The following is a 16,498-nucleotide window of genomic DNA, read 5'->3' as shown; positions in this document are numbered from 1 at the left end:
TGAACACAATTTACCGTCAACTCTAACAGCTGCCTGACTATACATATAAAGACCTTTAATTGCTTGCAAAAGTTTGTCTCCTATTCCATAATCTCGTAGAACAGACAATAACTTCCTCCTAGGAACCCGGTCGTATGCCTTTGCTAGATCTATAAAGCGTAGATACAATTCCCTGTTCCACTCATAACACTTCTCCATTATTTGCCGTAAGCTAAAGATCTGGTCCTGACAGCCTCTAAGAATATTAACATGAGGGAGGAATTTCAGGTAGGAATATGAAGGTAGTCCCATATCAGGTATCTTACCTGTAAGTATCACTGCCTAAAATAGGCGCATGGGTGCTACGAGATGAATGCTACAAAACAGTTATTGGTCGCATTATTTCACGTGAAGTGTCATAAAAGATTGGAAGTGAAGTCCCACGCTTTTTGACAGAGCGTAGGGGAACGATGCGGAAGACCCTCACCGCCGTACTCCGCGAGGTCCCAGTGGAGGTGGTTTGCCGTTGCCTTCCCCCGACCGTAATGGGGATGAATGATGATGATGATGAACACGACACAACAATACCCAGTCATCTCGGGACAGATGTAAATCGCTGACTCCGGTGGGAAGCGAGCCCGGGACACGTGCTTTTTTTTTATTCCACAAAAACAGTAACAAAAAATGGCTAGCTTACAAGGGAATGACATAAATTAGGTGACAGATAATTGCAGTCATAAATTACAGCATTCAGAGAATGAGGAATCATATTCAGTCCTTAGCACTCCGTCTTCAGGCCACGAGTGTTCTACCGGAACCATCCGACCGCCGTGTCATCCTCAGGGGAGGATGCGGATAGGAGGGGTGTGGGGTCAGCACACCGCTCTCCCGGTCGTTGTGATGGTATTCTTGACCGAAGCCGCTACTATATATGACGGTAGTATCTGTTCCCGAAAGAACAGTTACCGTGGATGACCATGCAGCTTTGCTAGAAATGAAATGATAATGAAATGGACATCCTAGCTGCAAACAGGCGTTGATGTACTTCATTGGGGGCATGTTGAAAATGTGTGCCCCGACCGGGACTCGAATCCGGGATCTCCTGCTTACACGGCAGACGCTCTATCCATCTGAGCCAGCGCGGGCACAGAGGATAGTGCGTCTGCAGGGACTTATCCCTTGCACGCTCCCCGTGAGATCCACATTCCCAACATGTCCACACCACTACATTCGTAGTGCGCCTAATAGATGGTTCAAATGGCTCTGAGCACTATGGGACTCAACTGCTGTGGTCATAAGTCCCCTAGAACTCAGAACTACTTAAACCTAACTAACCTAAGGACATCACACACATCCATGCCCGAGGCAGGATTCGAACCTGCGACCGTAGCGGTCGTGCGGTTCCAGACTGTAGCGCCTTTAACCGCTCGGCCACTCTGGCCGGCCGCCGAATAGATGTTTTCCCATCAACTCATTACTCGTGGCAGATTAATCTACCAAGTCCCGTACGAGTTCGGGCATAGCGTGCGCGTTCGCACAAGAAGGTCAATGGCCGTAAGCAGGAGATCCCGGCTTCGAGTCCCGGTCGGGGCACACATTTTCAACATGTCCCCAATGAAGTACATCAACGTCTGTTTGCAGCTAGGGTGTCCATTTCATTATCATTTCATTTCTAGCAAAGCTGCATGGTCATCCACGGTAACTGTTCTTTCGGGAACAGATACTACCGTCATATATAGTTAAAATATGGCTTCCCGGCCACTGACCTTCTTGTGCGAACGCACACGCTATGCCCGAACTCGTACGGGACTTGGTAGATTAATCTGCCAGGAGTAATGAGTATGATGGGCAAACATCTATTAGGCGCACTACGAATGTAGTGGTGTGGACATGTTGGGAATGTGGATCTCACGGGGAGCGTGCAAGGGATAAGTCCCTGCAGACGCACTATCCTCTGTGCCCGCGCTGGCTCAGATGGATAGAGCGTCTGCCATGTAAGCAGGAGATCCCGGGTTCAGTCCCGGTCGGGGCACACATTTTCAACATGTCCCCAATGAAGTTCATCAATGCCTGTTTGCAGCTAGGGTGTCCATTTAATTACCATTTCAAGCCGCTACTATTCGGTCGAGTAGCTTCTCAATAGGCATCACGAGGCCGAGTGCACCCCGAAAAATGGCAACAGCGCATGGCAGCTGGATGGTCACCCATCCAAGTGCCGGCCACGCTCAACAGAGCTTAACTTCGGTGATCTCACGGAAACGGGCGTATCCACTGCGGCAAGGCCGTTGCCCAGTCTGTAGCAGTAGCACACATTTAGCAGCTTCACTGTCACCTTCACCTGGTGGCAGTTCAGCACGCACATTTTCTTCTTCTGCAGCCTGAGATTCCTCATCATCATTTCCCAGACTCAAATTGATCATTCAGTAAATCCTTGATGTGTGTTCCTTCCAGGGTAAATTACGTGCACAGAAGAGCAGTCCCGAACAGCGACATCGCAAAATCCTTCACTGCCTTTTTATTTTTGTCAGTTCCAGCCTTCTAAACGCATCCTTAGGGTGTTCAAAATCTTCCTTTATATCAGACACCAGATGTTTGCCGTCATATTGTTGTATCTGCTGTACTACTTATTTATTTTTCATGTGTGACTTGCAGGTGAGGTTAGGCTCGGGACCGAGACCCAACCCATCCCCTCTCTACGAGGCATCCAGTTCCTAACCTATACCCATTCTGTTGAAGAAGATTCGGAGAATGTTACCATATTTCTTATTGAGATTCTGATACTTAAGTGTTTTCTCGAATTCATTTTCCATATACATCTTGGTTCAAATGGTTCAAATGGCTCTGAGCACTATGGGACTTGACATCTGAGGTCATCAGTCCCCTAGAACTTAGAACTATTTAAACCTAAGTAACCTAAGAGCATCACACACTTCCATGCCCGAGGCAGCATTCGAACCTGCGATCGTAGCGGTCGCGCGGTTCCCGACTGAAGCACCTAGAACCATATACATCTTGTATTCAATATGTTCATCGCTCCCAATATTGTTAAAAACGTAACTTGTATATTTGCCCATTAACCAAATCACTGCGTTATTTTTTGCCTGAGCGTAGTAACTTTCTTCTGGTCTGAAGAAAATGTTAGTCGGTACATTGTTTTGCTGAAGTTCTTGGTTCAAATGGCTCTGAGCACTATGGGACTTAACATCTTAGGTAATCAGTCCCCTAGAACTTAGAACTACTTAAACCTAAGTAACCTAAGAACATCTCACACTTCCATGCCCGAGGCAGGATTCGGACCTGCGACCGTAGCAGTCCCGCGGTTCCGGACTGCAGCGCTTAGAACCGCAAGACCACCGCGGCTGGCGCTGAAGTTCTTGTTATTTGAGCAATTTTCTCCCTGGTGCACCTCCAGTTGATAATCCGATCTCCACATGTGTAACGATGAGTAACACTATGAAAGAGGTTGCATTTGCTGCAGAGGTTAGTTTCACTTAAACCGATGGCTAAGAGTCGCTCATTAGTGCTGATGATGTTACTGACTACCCTGTACCACGCAGTTCTCACGTAGACAAAAGAACATCACTACTGATGTTTTTCCAGACCACATTCCACGCTATTCCAGCATATTTATTTTCTATGTTATTTTTCGTTTCATGTTTCTGTCTTTCAGCTAAAATCGCCTTTGCTGTAACGTTTTTAGAGTTTAAAAGCTTTTTGCTGAGATAGCTAAGTTCAAGATACGAGGTGCATTCAAGTTCTAAGGCCTCAGATTTTTTTTCTAATTAACTACTCACTCGAAATTGATGAAACTGGCGTTACTTCTCGACGTAATCGCCCTGCAGACGTACACCTTTTTCACAACGCTGACGCCATGATTCCATGGCAGCGGCCAAGGCTTCTTTAGGAGTCTGTTTTGACCACTGGAAAATCGCTGAGGCAATAGAAGCATGGCTGGTGACTGTGCGGCCACGGAGAGTGTCTTTCATTGTTGGAAAAAGCCAAAATCACTAGGAGCCAGGTCAGGTGAGTAGGGAGCATGAGTAATCACTTCAAAGTTGTTATCACGAAGAAACTGTTGCATAACGTTAGCTCGATGTGCGGGTGCGTTGTCTTGGTGAAACAGCAGCCCTTCCCGGACGTTTTTGTTGCAGTGCAGGAAGTAATTTGTTCTTTAAAACATTTTCATAGGATGCACCTGTTACCGTAGTGCCCTTTGGAACGCAATGGGTAAGGATTACGCCCTTGCTGTCCCAGAACATGGACACCATCATTTTTTCAGCACTGGCGGTTACCCGAAATTTTTTTGGTGGCGGTGGATCTGTGTGCTTCCATTGAGCTGGCTGGCGCTTTGTTTCTGAATTGAAAAATGGCATCCACTCTCAACCATTGTCACAACCGACGAAAAGAAAGTCCCATTCATGCTGTCGTTGCGCGTCAACATTGGTCGGCAACATGCCACACGGGCAGCCGTGTGTTCGTCCGTCAGCATTCGTGGCACCCACCTGGATGACACTTTTTGCATTTTCAGGTCGTCATGCAGGACTGTCTGCACAGAACCCTCAGAAATGCCAACTCTGGAGGCGATCTATTCAACAGTCATTCGGCGATCTCCCAAAACAATTCTCTCCAGTTTCTCGATCATGTCGTCAGACCGGCTTGTGCGAGCCCGAGGTTGTTTCAGTTTGTTGTCACACGATGTTCTGCCTTCATTAAACTGTTGCACCCACGAACGCTCTTTCGACACATCCATAACTCCATCACCACATGTCTCCTTCAACTGTCGATGAATTTCAATTGGTTTCACACCACGCAAATTCAGAAAACGCCGTTCAAGTAAGGAAAACGTCGCCATTTTAAGTATTTAAAACAGTTCTCATTCTCGCCGCTGGCGGTAAAATTCCATCTGCCGTACAGTGCTGCCATCTCTGGGACGCATTGACAATGAACGCGGCATCATTTTAAAACAATGCGCATGTTTCTATCTATTTCCAGGCCAGAGAAAAAAATATCGGAGGCCTTAGAACTTGAATGCACTTCGTAATACTCCCTAATGTGTTTCAGCTTAAAACTTGAAGCGAGAACGCTACCGCGAGACTACGAACTGCTGACCATAAGAGAATAGTGGATGGAAAGCCCGTACTGTGGCCAGTGAGTAAAACTATATTGGAAGCCATTCGCTGTCACAGGAGCTGCTGTTTTCTTCTTCTTGTGGTGTTGTCGTCCATGCAAATAGTCAAAGCCATACTTCCCTTTCCTAGAAAAGAAAAGTCTTTTTGTAATGTCTCAAGTAAGAAATAGCTAACACACTTCTATAGTAACATACTTTCGAGACTTCCGCCTTCCATTTACAAAATGTTTTCATTGCATAATAAAAAAAATGCGCCATAAAATTGAATCAAACTGCTATACCGGTTATTGACGCTCACGTAACCTCGTAAGATATATGCTAAAGAGGCACACTATTCAGAAATTTTTTCATCAGAGACAACAGAATATCGCTGTATGTCAGAGCTAAAACGTTGCTCGCAGACATGTTTAACCGTCTAAGGACGAAATATGAAACATGCAGAAAACAGTGTGCAATTTTCTTGTTGCCCGAAAGCAACATTGCCATCTGCAGTACGGAAAAATTCTAGGAGCAGGCATTGGAAACTGCGAACAAGAAACCGAATATCTGCTTCCCTTAGATGATGATGATGATGTTTGGTTTGTGGGGCGCTCAACTGCGTGGTTATCAGCGCCCGTACAATTACCCAATCTTTGCTCAGTCCAATTTCGCCACTTTCCTGGATGATGATGAAATGATGAGGACAACACAAACACCCAGTCATCTCGAGGCAGGTGAAAATCCCTGACCCCGCCGGGAATCGAACCCGGGACCCCGTGCTCGGGAAGCGAGAACGCTACCGCGAGACCACGAGCGGCGGACGCTTCCCTTAGATGGACGATACGTTTGTTCTGTAGCGGTAAATCACGGAGGAAGTGGATCGTTTTCACCAACATATGAACGGGATTAATCCGAAGATTCAGTTTACCATTGAGGAGGACGCAGACGGATGTTTTCAAGAAGGAAGATGGTAGCTTAGTCCATACGGTTTACCGAAAACCCACGCGCAAAGACCGTTACCTACACCGGGATTCGAACCACCACCCGGAAAAAAAGCAAGGCATCACGGAAACGTTGGCGGATAGAGCCAGCAAAGTTTGCGAGCCAGAACTGCTTGGTGCAGAATTAAAACATCCTGCCAATGTCTTGCTCGAGAATGGTTCGCCGAGGTGAAAAGAGCGTTAAGACCACCGCCTATAAATCGTAGCGATGCTCGAGCATCGGTGAAATCGAAAGTTTTCCAGAATGAGATTTTCACTATGCAGTGGAGTGTCAGCTGATACGAAACTTTGTGGCAGATTAAAACTGAGTGCCGAACCGAGACTCGAACTCGGGACCTTTGCCTTTCGCGGGTAAGTGCTCTACCAACTGAGCTACCCAAACACGACTCACGCCCTGTCCTCACAGCTTTACTTCTGACACTACCTCGTCTCCTACTTTCCAAACTTCACAGAAGCTCTCCTGCGAAACTTGCAGAACTAGCACTCCTGGTAGGTACAACACGAGCTACTGGTGGAAGTAAAGCTGTGACGATGGGTCGTGAGTCGTGCTTGGGTAGCTCTTGACTGCAATTATCTGTCACCTTATTTATGTAATTTCATCGTAAGCTAGCCATTTTTGTTACTGTTTCTGTGGAATTAAAAAAAAACTAAAAAAAAGTTGTTAGAGCACTTACCCGCGAAAGGCAAAGATCCCGAGTTTGAGTCTCGGTCCTGCACACAGTTTTAATCTGCCAGGAAGTTTCATATCAGCGCACACTCAGCTGCACAGTGAAAATGTCATTCTGAAAACATCCCCCAGGCTGTGGCAAAGCCAGGTCTCCGAGATATCCTATTTTCCAGGAGCGCTAGTTTTGCAAGATTCGCAGGAGAGCTTCTGTGATGTTTGGAAGGTAGGAGACGAGCTACTGGCTACTGGCTGTGAGGACGGGGCGTGAGTCGTGCATGGGTAGCTCAGTTGGCTTACCGGCACGGTACCTCAGGGTTAGCCGCCTTTTGTAATACGAGGTGCATTCAAGTTCTAAGGCCTCCGATTTTTTTTCTCCGGACAGGAAAGTGATAGAAACATGCGCATTGTTTTAAAATGAGGCCGCGTTCATTGTCAATACGTCCCAGAGATGGCAGCACCGTACGGTAGATAGAATTTTACCGCCAGCGGCGAGAATGAGAACAGTTTTAAATACTTAAAATGGCGACGTTTTCCTTACTTGAACAGCGTGCAATCATTCGTTTTCTGAATTTCGTGGTGTGAAACCAATTTAAATTCATCGACAGTTGAAGGAGACATGTGGTGATGGAGTTATGGATGTGTCGAAAGTGCGTTCGTGGGTGCGACAGTTTAATGAAGGCAGAACATCGTGTGACAACAAACCGAAACAAGCTCGGGCTCGCACAAGCCGGTCTGACGACACGATAGAGAAAGTGGAAAGAATTGTTTTGGGGGAACGCCGAATGACTGTTGAACAGATCGCCTCCAGCGTTGGCATTTCGGTGGGTTCTGTGCACACAATCCTGCATGACGACCTGAAAATGCGAAAAGTGTCATCCAGGTGGGTGCCACGAATGCTGACGGACGACCATACGGCTGCCCGTGTGGCATGTTGCCAAGCAATGTTGACGCGCAACGACAGCACGAATGGGACTTTCTTTTCGTCTGTTGTGACAATGGATGAGACGTGGATGCCGTTTTTCAATCCAGAAACAAAGCGCCAGTCAGCTCAATCGAAGCACACAGATTCACCGCCACCAAAAAAAATTTCGGGTAACCGCCAGTGCTGAAAAAATGATGGTGTCCATGTTCTGGGACAGCGAGGGCGTAATCCTTACCCATTGCGTTCCAAAGGGCACTACGGTAACAGGTGCATCCTACGAAAATGTTTTGAAGAACAAATTCCTTCCTGCACTGCAACAGAAACGTCCGGGAAGGGCTGCACGTCTGCTGTTTCACCGCACCCACACATCGAGCTAACGTTACGCAACAGTTTCTTCGTGATAACAACTTTGAAGTGATTCCTCATGCTCCCTACTCACCTGACCTGGCTCCTAGTAACTATTGGCTTTTTCCAACAATGAAAGACACTCTCCGTGGCCGCACATTCACCAGCCGTGCTGCTATTGCCTCAGCGATTTTCCAGTCGTCAAAACAGACTCCTAAAGAAGCCTTCGCCGCTGCCATGGAATCATGGCGTCAGCGTTGTGAAAAATGTGTACGTCTGCAGGGCGATTACATCGAGAAGTAACGCCAGTTTCATCGATTTCGGGTGAGTATTTAATAAGAAAAAAATCGGAGGCCTTGAATGCACCTCGTAAAAAAAATTGAGTAAATGCCTCTACGATTAACTTGAACAGGTGTCATAGGACGTCCGCCCCGAAGAAATGCAACGAACAACAATGAAAAAAATGAGATCTACCAAAAAAAAAAAAGTTGGTAGAGTACTTACCCACGAAGGGCAAAGGTCCCGAGCTCGAGTCTCGGTCCGACACACAGTTTTAATCTGCCAGGAAGTTTCGAAAGTTTTCCTGTCATTCATTAAGAAGCTGACTGACCGCATAGGAAACATCCTGAAAAAGCGGAACACTCCGAAAGCTAGACTGACACCCACAGTGACTAGCCAAGCCGTCAGTCACTTGACTGGACGAGGACTTCCGGAATGCACGCAGGTCGTGCCGCACGGGGATCGTTTCCCATGGATTGACAACTTCCAGTAACGCAGGTAGGCTCTGCCCGTGAGCAGGTAGCTCCCAGCAAAACTGGGTGCCAGTTTCTAAGATTTCTGGCTGGGTGGGATTTTCACTGGGTGCGATTTTCACTTACAGTAACCGCTTGCGAGGCCCACGGGCCGACTCTTCGATGTGGCGACCTACACAGCGCTCCACTATATTACGAGCGGCATTTGAAAAGTCCGTGCAAAAATAAAAACTTCTTACTTGTTTGGGGTAAACCTTTTTTATTTTTCGACATAGTCTCCTTTTAGACTTATACACTTCGTCCAATGCTATTGTAACTTGTTGATCCCTTCAGAATAATGGGAATTCTCGAAGTCTGCAAAATAGGTATTAGTTGCTGCAATCACCTCCCAGTTTCAATAAAATCTTTGTCCCGCCAGCCATTTCTTCAAATTGGGGAACAAATAGCAGTCCGAGAGAGCCAAGTCTGGTAGTCCTATTTGCATTAATTTTGCGACCACAACTGCTGAGGTGTGTGCTGGTGCATTGTCGTGATAGAAAAAGACATTTTTTGCGGTCCAACCGCCGGCGTTTTTCTTGCAGCTCGATTATCAAACTGTCCAATAAGGATGAATAATATTCACCTGTAATAGTTTTACCCTTTTCCAGATAGTCTATGAGGATTATCCCTTGCGAATCCGAAAAGACAGTCGCCATAACCTTTCTGGTCGAAGGAATGGTCTTCACCTTTTTTGGTGCATATTCTTCCTGGGTAACCCGTTGGTTTGATTTTTGTTTGGTCCCAACAGTATAGTAATGTATCCATGTTTTATCCACAGTGACGAAACGACGCTTAAAGTCCTGCGGATTCTTCCAGATCAGCTGCAAACCATCCTTGCAACACTTCACACGATTCCATTTTTGGTCAAGCGTGAGCAATCGCAGAACCCATCTTGCGGATAGCTCTCTCATGTGCAAATGTTTATGCAAAATATTATGTACCCGTTCAGTCGAGATGCCCACAGCACCAGCAATCTCATGCACCTTAACTCTTCTGTCATCCATCGTCATATCAGGGATTTTATCGACTTCTGGAGTCGTAACCTCGACAGGGCGTCCAAAACGTTCAGCATCACTTGTGCTCATATGGCCACTCCGAAAATTTTGAAACCACTTATAAACTGTTCTAATCGGAGGTGCAGAGTCACTGTAATATTTATCAATCTTCTCTTTAGTCTCCAGAAGCGTTTGGCTTTTCATAAAGTTATGTTTAATCACCACACAAAATACTTTTTCGTACATTTTTTTGACAATCACTCGACTTCCTTGATTCATACGAATGCCAGACACAAAGAAATAGACCAATATGGCTGAAACTTGGTGTGCATTCTTTCCAAAGATGCTAATAACTAAAGATGACATCGATACGTGCTGGTGGTGCCATCTCATGGACTTTGCACAGACTTTTCAAACGCCCCTCATACAATCGGGACAAACATGCTATTTCTCTTTTCTCAGCTGCTGAAGGACAAACGCCGTTAGACATCCATCAGAGAATGTTTACGGGGCATCAGAAACACTCTTGTGGAATTGTGCGCCAAGTTACGCACCAGTGTCAATACGGCGCAAGGATGCCAGCCTCCTCTGTTATGGACGACAACGGGTGGGCAGTCGGTGATGCATATAACTGGTTGTGCTGTAGCAGAGGACTTGGACATCAGATTCGGTAGCATACGACAGAGTATCCAGGAGAAGTTAGGTTTGCAGTTAGTGGACACCCCGAGTGCCTGAACAAAAAATAAACATGATGGCTGTTTGCCTGAAGCAACTGGTTCATTTCAGTGTTTTATGGAAATGTGACTAGCATCTCCCATCAGGCAGAGCGTTCGCCGGGTGCAAGTCTTTCGATTTGACGCCACTTCGGCGACTTGCGCACCGATGGGGATGAAATGATGATGATGAGGACAACATGACACCCAGTCCCTGAGTGGAGGAAATCTCTGACCCAGCTGGGAATCTAATCTGGGCCCTTAGGATTGACATTCTGTCGCGCTGACCACTCAACTACTGAGGGCGGACATTTTAGCATTGAAGGACTCACGTTCATTGCTGCAGGCATCGAATGGTGGTGCCATCACTGGGAACCGGAGTCGAAAGCGTCACCCGTCCTTCCACTGTCCCAGGAAGCTCTGGAGCCAGCCGTCTGCTGGGAAGACGATGCTCACCCTGTTCCTCCATTACTGAGGCCATTGCTTATTGATTTCAACGAGCATGGTGTCTCTATCACTGGGAAACGATGCTGAGCAACGTTTGTGAAATTATGGCGCGCAATTAAGGCGAAACGTCCGTGGAAACAAAGGGCGTCGCGAATTCCATATTAAAGGAGTTCTTGTGTTGCGCAGTTCTACCACTACCGGAGGTAGAAGGCTCAGTTCTGATACAACCTCGCTGGACAGGTATCACACCTGTCTCTACCCTCTCACTTTTCGGATGCAGTTTGCTTGGCACGTCACAGCTGCAGTCCAGAGAAGTTGCTCAATTTGGGGCGCTACGTACACATCCACGCCTTGTCCGTGACCGATATGGCCGAAACTTGGTGTGCGTTCTTCCCAAAGATGGTACTAACTAAACATGACCTCGATAAGCGCCGAAGGTGTCATCTCTCGGACTTTGCACGAACTTTTCTAACGCCCCTCGTATTTCAGGTTGTAACCTTTGGACTGTCCTGGCTCAGTAGATACGTGCAGCTTATTAATTGGCCGTCCTCCACGAGTATCAATCAATCCACTGCAAATTTCTGCTTCCCACCATACCGTGTGAAGAGTCGCCGATGGCCTTGCCATGTCGTTAACACAAGTTCGCGACCGACTGCCATAATTAATCGACGTCGGGCTAGGCCAGTACTCGAATGGGTGACAGTTCGGGGGAAACCTGGTGCCGTTGGTGCTAAGGACACGCAGCGGTGTCCAGTCGAAAGACCTGTAGCGGGCGGTGGTGCTGCTAACATTTCATTCCGTGTTAAGAGCTCACTGCCACCTGGTGGTCGGAGTGAACTGCCGTTCTGTCCTTGAGCCGGCCTCTTAGGCTTCCAGCACGACCCGTTTAGGCAGACTGGGAAACGACCAGCCTACCATCTCCAGTCTCCAGGGGGGCGGGGGGAGGGGGGGGGGAAAGACTCCGGTTGCTACCGGAAACTGGTCCTGCCTATCGAAACAGGGAACTGGACTTTCCCTCTACATTCGTATTTCGCGAGCTTCCGTACAGTGCGTCACTCAGGCTACCTTGTAGCAATGTTAAGGCCCCTGTACATAATAAACCAGGTTCGCAGGAGAGCTTCTGTTAAGTTTGGAAGGTAGGAGACGAGGTACTGGCAGAAGTAAAGCTGTGAGGACGGGGCGTGAGTCGTGCATGGGTAGCTCAGTTGGCAGAGCACTTGCCCGCAACAGGCAAAGTCCTGTGTTCGAGTCTCGGTCCAGAACACCGTTTTAATCTGCCAGGAAGTTTCATATCAGCGCACACTCCGCTGCAGAGTGAAAGTCTCATTCTGGAAACATCCCCCAGGCTGTGGCTAAGCCATGTCTCCGCAATATCCTTTCATTCAGGAGTGCTAGTTCTGCAAGGTTCGCAGGAGAGCTTGTGTTAAGTTTGGAAGGTAGGAGACGAGGTACTGGCAGAAGTAAAGCTGTGAGGACGGGGCGTGAGTCGTGCTTGGGTAGCTCAGTTGGTAGAGCACTTGCCCGCAGCAGGCAAAGGTCCCGAGTTCGTGTCTCGGTCTGGCACACCGTTTTAATCTGCCAGGAAGTTTCATATCAGCGCACTCTCCGCTGCAGAGTGAAAGTCACATTCTGGAAACATCCCCCAGGCTGTGGCTAAGCCATGTCTCCGCAATATCCTTTCATTCAGGAGTGCTAGTTCTGCAAGGTTCGCAGGAGAGCTTCTGTAAAGTTTGCAAGGTAGGAGACGAGGTACTGGCAGAAGTAAAGCTGTGAGGACGGGTCGTGAGTCGTGCTTGGGTAGCTCAGTTGGTAGAGCACTTGCCCGCAACAGGCAAAGGTCCCGAGTTCGAGTCTCGGTCCAGCACACCGTTTTAATCTGCCAGGAAGTTTCATATCAGCGCACACTCCGCTGCAGAGTGAAAGTCTCATTCTGGAAACATCCCCCAGGCTGTGGCTAAGCCATGTCTCCGCAATATCCTTTCATTCAGGAGTGCTAGTTCTGCAAGGTTCGCAGGAGAGCTTCTGTAAAGTTTGGAAGGTAGGAGACGAGGTACTGGCAGAAGTAAAGCTGTGAGGACGGGGCGTGAGTCGTGCTTGGGTAGCTCAGTTGGTAGAGCACTTGCCCGCAACAGGCAAAGGTCCCGAGTTCGAGTCTCGGTCCGGCACACCGTTTTAATCTGCCAGGAAGTTTCATATCAGCGCACACTCCGCTGCAGAGTGAAAGTCTCATTCTGGAAACATCCCCCAGGCTGTGGCTAAGCCATGTCTCCGCAATATCCTTTCATTCAGGAGTGCTAGTTCTGCAAGGTTCGCAGGAGAGCTTCTGTAAAGTTTGGAAGGTAGGAGACGAGGTACTGGCAGAAGTAAAGGTGTGAGGACGGGGCGTGAGTCGTGCTTGGGTAGTTCAGTTGGTAGAGCACTTGCCCGCAACAGGCAAAGGTCCCGAGTTCGAGTCTCGGTCCGGCACACCGTTTTAATCTGCCAGGAAGTTTCATATCAGCGCACACTCCGCTGCAGAGTGAAAGTCTCATTCTGGAAACATCCCCCAGGCTGTGGCTAAGCCATGTCTCCGCAATATCCTTTCTTTCAGGAGTGCTAGTTCTGCAAGGTTCGCAGGAGAGCTTGTGTTAAGTTTGGAAGGTAGGAGACGAGGTACTGGCAGAAGTAAAGCTGTGAGGACGGGGCGTGAGTCGTGCTTGGGTAGCTCAGTTGGTAGAGCACTTGCCCGCAACAGGCTAAGGTCCCGAGTTCGAGTCTCGGTCCGGCACACCGTTTTAATCTGCCAGGAAGTTTCACATAATAAACCAGTTTGCAAAATTTTCGAAATTTGTGGTAAGATCTTTTACAACCAAACTGCTGACGTTATCGGACCCTAAACTTACACACTACTTAATCTAACTAAGGACAACACCCACACACACACCCATCTCCGAAGGAGCACTCGAATCTCCGACGGGGGCATCCGCGCGAATTGTGAACCACTTTGTAATAACATAGTACACTGACGAAAGAAACTCGCAACATCGAGAAGAAATCGTACGACATAAACGCAAGTTCTTCGTGCATCCATATTTAAACTGGATGATGTTGCGACACGGCTGGTATAATTTTTATTAAAAATGAAATTCCTCCAGCTGCACTTAAGATTTGCCGGCCGGGGTGGCCGAGCGGTTCTAGGCGCTACAGTCTGGAACCGCGCGACCGCTACTGTCGCAGGTTCGAATCCTGCCTCAGACATGGATGTGTGTGATGTCCTTAGGTTAGTTAGGTTTAAGTAGTTCTGAGTTCTAGGGGACTGATGACCTCAGAAGTTAAGTCCCATAGTGCTCAGAACCATTTGAACCATTTTGAACTTACAGATTTTTTATTTACTTCGCTACTAGTTTCGGCGTTGCGTCAACGCCATCTTCAGGCCCGTACACTTTCATGAAATCGGTTGTGTGTGGCTCAGTCTAGAAGTCCGCGGTGAGACCAACACGTGCTCCACATGGATGGCGGGCAACGTCGAAACTAGTAGCGAAGTAAATAAAAATAATCTTAAGTACAGCTGTAGGAATTTCGTTTTCAATAAACGAAAGTTGGCACGCGAGTTTCTACATCTCATGTCTATGGCGTCCGCTGAGTGGTCAGCGCCGCGGAATGGCACGCCAATGGGCCCGGGTTCGATTCCCGGCTGAGGGAGAGACTGGGTCTTGTCCTCATCATCATTTCATCCTCATTTCCGACGTGCAAATCGCCCAATGTGGCGACGAATGCAATAAGTACCTGCCCTCGGCCCACAATGCAGTACGCTCGTTTCCATTTCAGATTTGGTTCAAATGGTTCAAATGGCTCTGAGCACTATGGGACTCAACATCTTAGGTCATAAGTCCCCTAGAACGTAGAACTACCTAAACCTAACTAACCTAAGGACATCACACACACCCATGCCCGAGGCAGGATTCGAACCTGCGACCGTAGCAGACCCGCGGTTCCGGACTGCAGCGCCAGAACCGCACGGCCACCGCGGCTGGCACAGATTTGGCGCCAGTCGCATAAGAGTGGCGCTAAGAGGATGAAATATTAATTTTAATTTTAATAATCAACAGCCTCAGTTGCACTGTACAGCACTCGTGGCTGCCGCATCGCGGTCGCGAAGTGCGGCCGAGGCAGTTCCAGATAATGTTTTACAGTCTGACGATAATTTATGGAGTTGTAGTTTTAGCTTGACGATGACCACTACGGACAAACGGAAGTTACTGTTATTCTGAAGAAGGTTGGGTTTCCCGAGTGAAACCTAGATAAATACTAGGTAAACGGTGCAACTGATGATGTTGATTATTAAAATTAAAAAAACTCAAGAATGCGTTTAAGGCGACAAAGATGCCATTACCAACACCTCTCTGAGTTTGAACAAGTTCGTGCAATTCTTCTGTGATACTGCAGAAAGATTTGGCAGGAATGAAACCAATGTACGCGATTGCTGGCAGCGCTGGTCACGGGAATGTACCAGGTGCATTCAATTTCTAAGGCCTCCGATTTTTTTTCTCCAGACTGGAAAGAGATAGAAACATGCGCATTGTTTTAAAATGAGGCCGCGTTCATTGTCAATACGTCCCAGAGATGGCAGCACCATACGGCAGATGGAATTTTACCGCCAGCGGCGAGAATGAGAACTGTTTTAAATACTTAAAATGGCGACGTTTTCCTTACTTGAACAGCGTGCAATCATTCGTTTTCTGAATTTGCGTGGTCTGAAACCAATTGAAATTCATCGACAGTTGAAAGAGACATGTGGTGATGGAGTTATGGATGTGTCGAAAGTGCGCTCGTGGGTGCGACAGTTTAATGAAGGCAGAACATCGTGTGTCAACAAACCGAAACAACCTCGGGCTCGCACAAGCTGGTCTGACGACACGATCGAGAAAGTGGAGAGAATTGTTTTGGGGGATCGCCGAATGACTGTTGAACAGATCACCTCCAGAGTTGGCATTTCTGTGGGTTCTGTGCACACTATCCTGCATGACGACCTGAAAAGGCGAAAAGTGTCATCCAGGTGGGTGCCACGAATGCTGACGGACGACCACACGGCTGCCCGTGTGGCATGTTGCCGAGCAATGTTGACGTGCAACGACAGCACGAATGGGTCTTTCTTTTCGTCGGTTGTGACAATGGATGAGACGTGGATGCCATTTTTCAATCCAGAAACAAAGCGCCAGTCAGCTCAATGGAAGCACACAGATTCACCGCCACCAAAAAAATTTCGGGTAACCGCCAGTGCTGAAAAAATGATGGTGTCCATGTTTTGGGACAGCGAGGGCGTAATCCTTACCCATTGCGTTCCAAAGGGCACTACGGTAACAGGTGCATCCTACGAAAATGTTTTGAAGAACAAATTACTTCCTGCACTGCAACAAAAACGTCCGGGAAGGGCTGCACGTGTGCTGTTTCACCAAGACAACGCACCCGCACATCGAGCTAACGTTACGCAACAGTTTCTTCGTGATAACAACTTTGAAGTGATTCCTCATTCTCCCTGCTCACCTGACCTG

This window comes from Schistocerca cancellata, chromosome 12, assembly GCF_023864275.1.
Source record: "Schistocerca cancellata isolate TAMUIC-IGC-003103 chromosome 12, iqSchCanc2.1, whole genome shotgun sequence".
Lineage (NCBI taxonomy): Eukaryota > Metazoa > Arthropoda > Insecta > Orthoptera > Acrididae > Schistocerca > Schistocerca cancellata.
The sequence above is the reverse complement of the archived record's forward strand: the minus strand, read 5'-3'. Positions refer to the sequence as shown.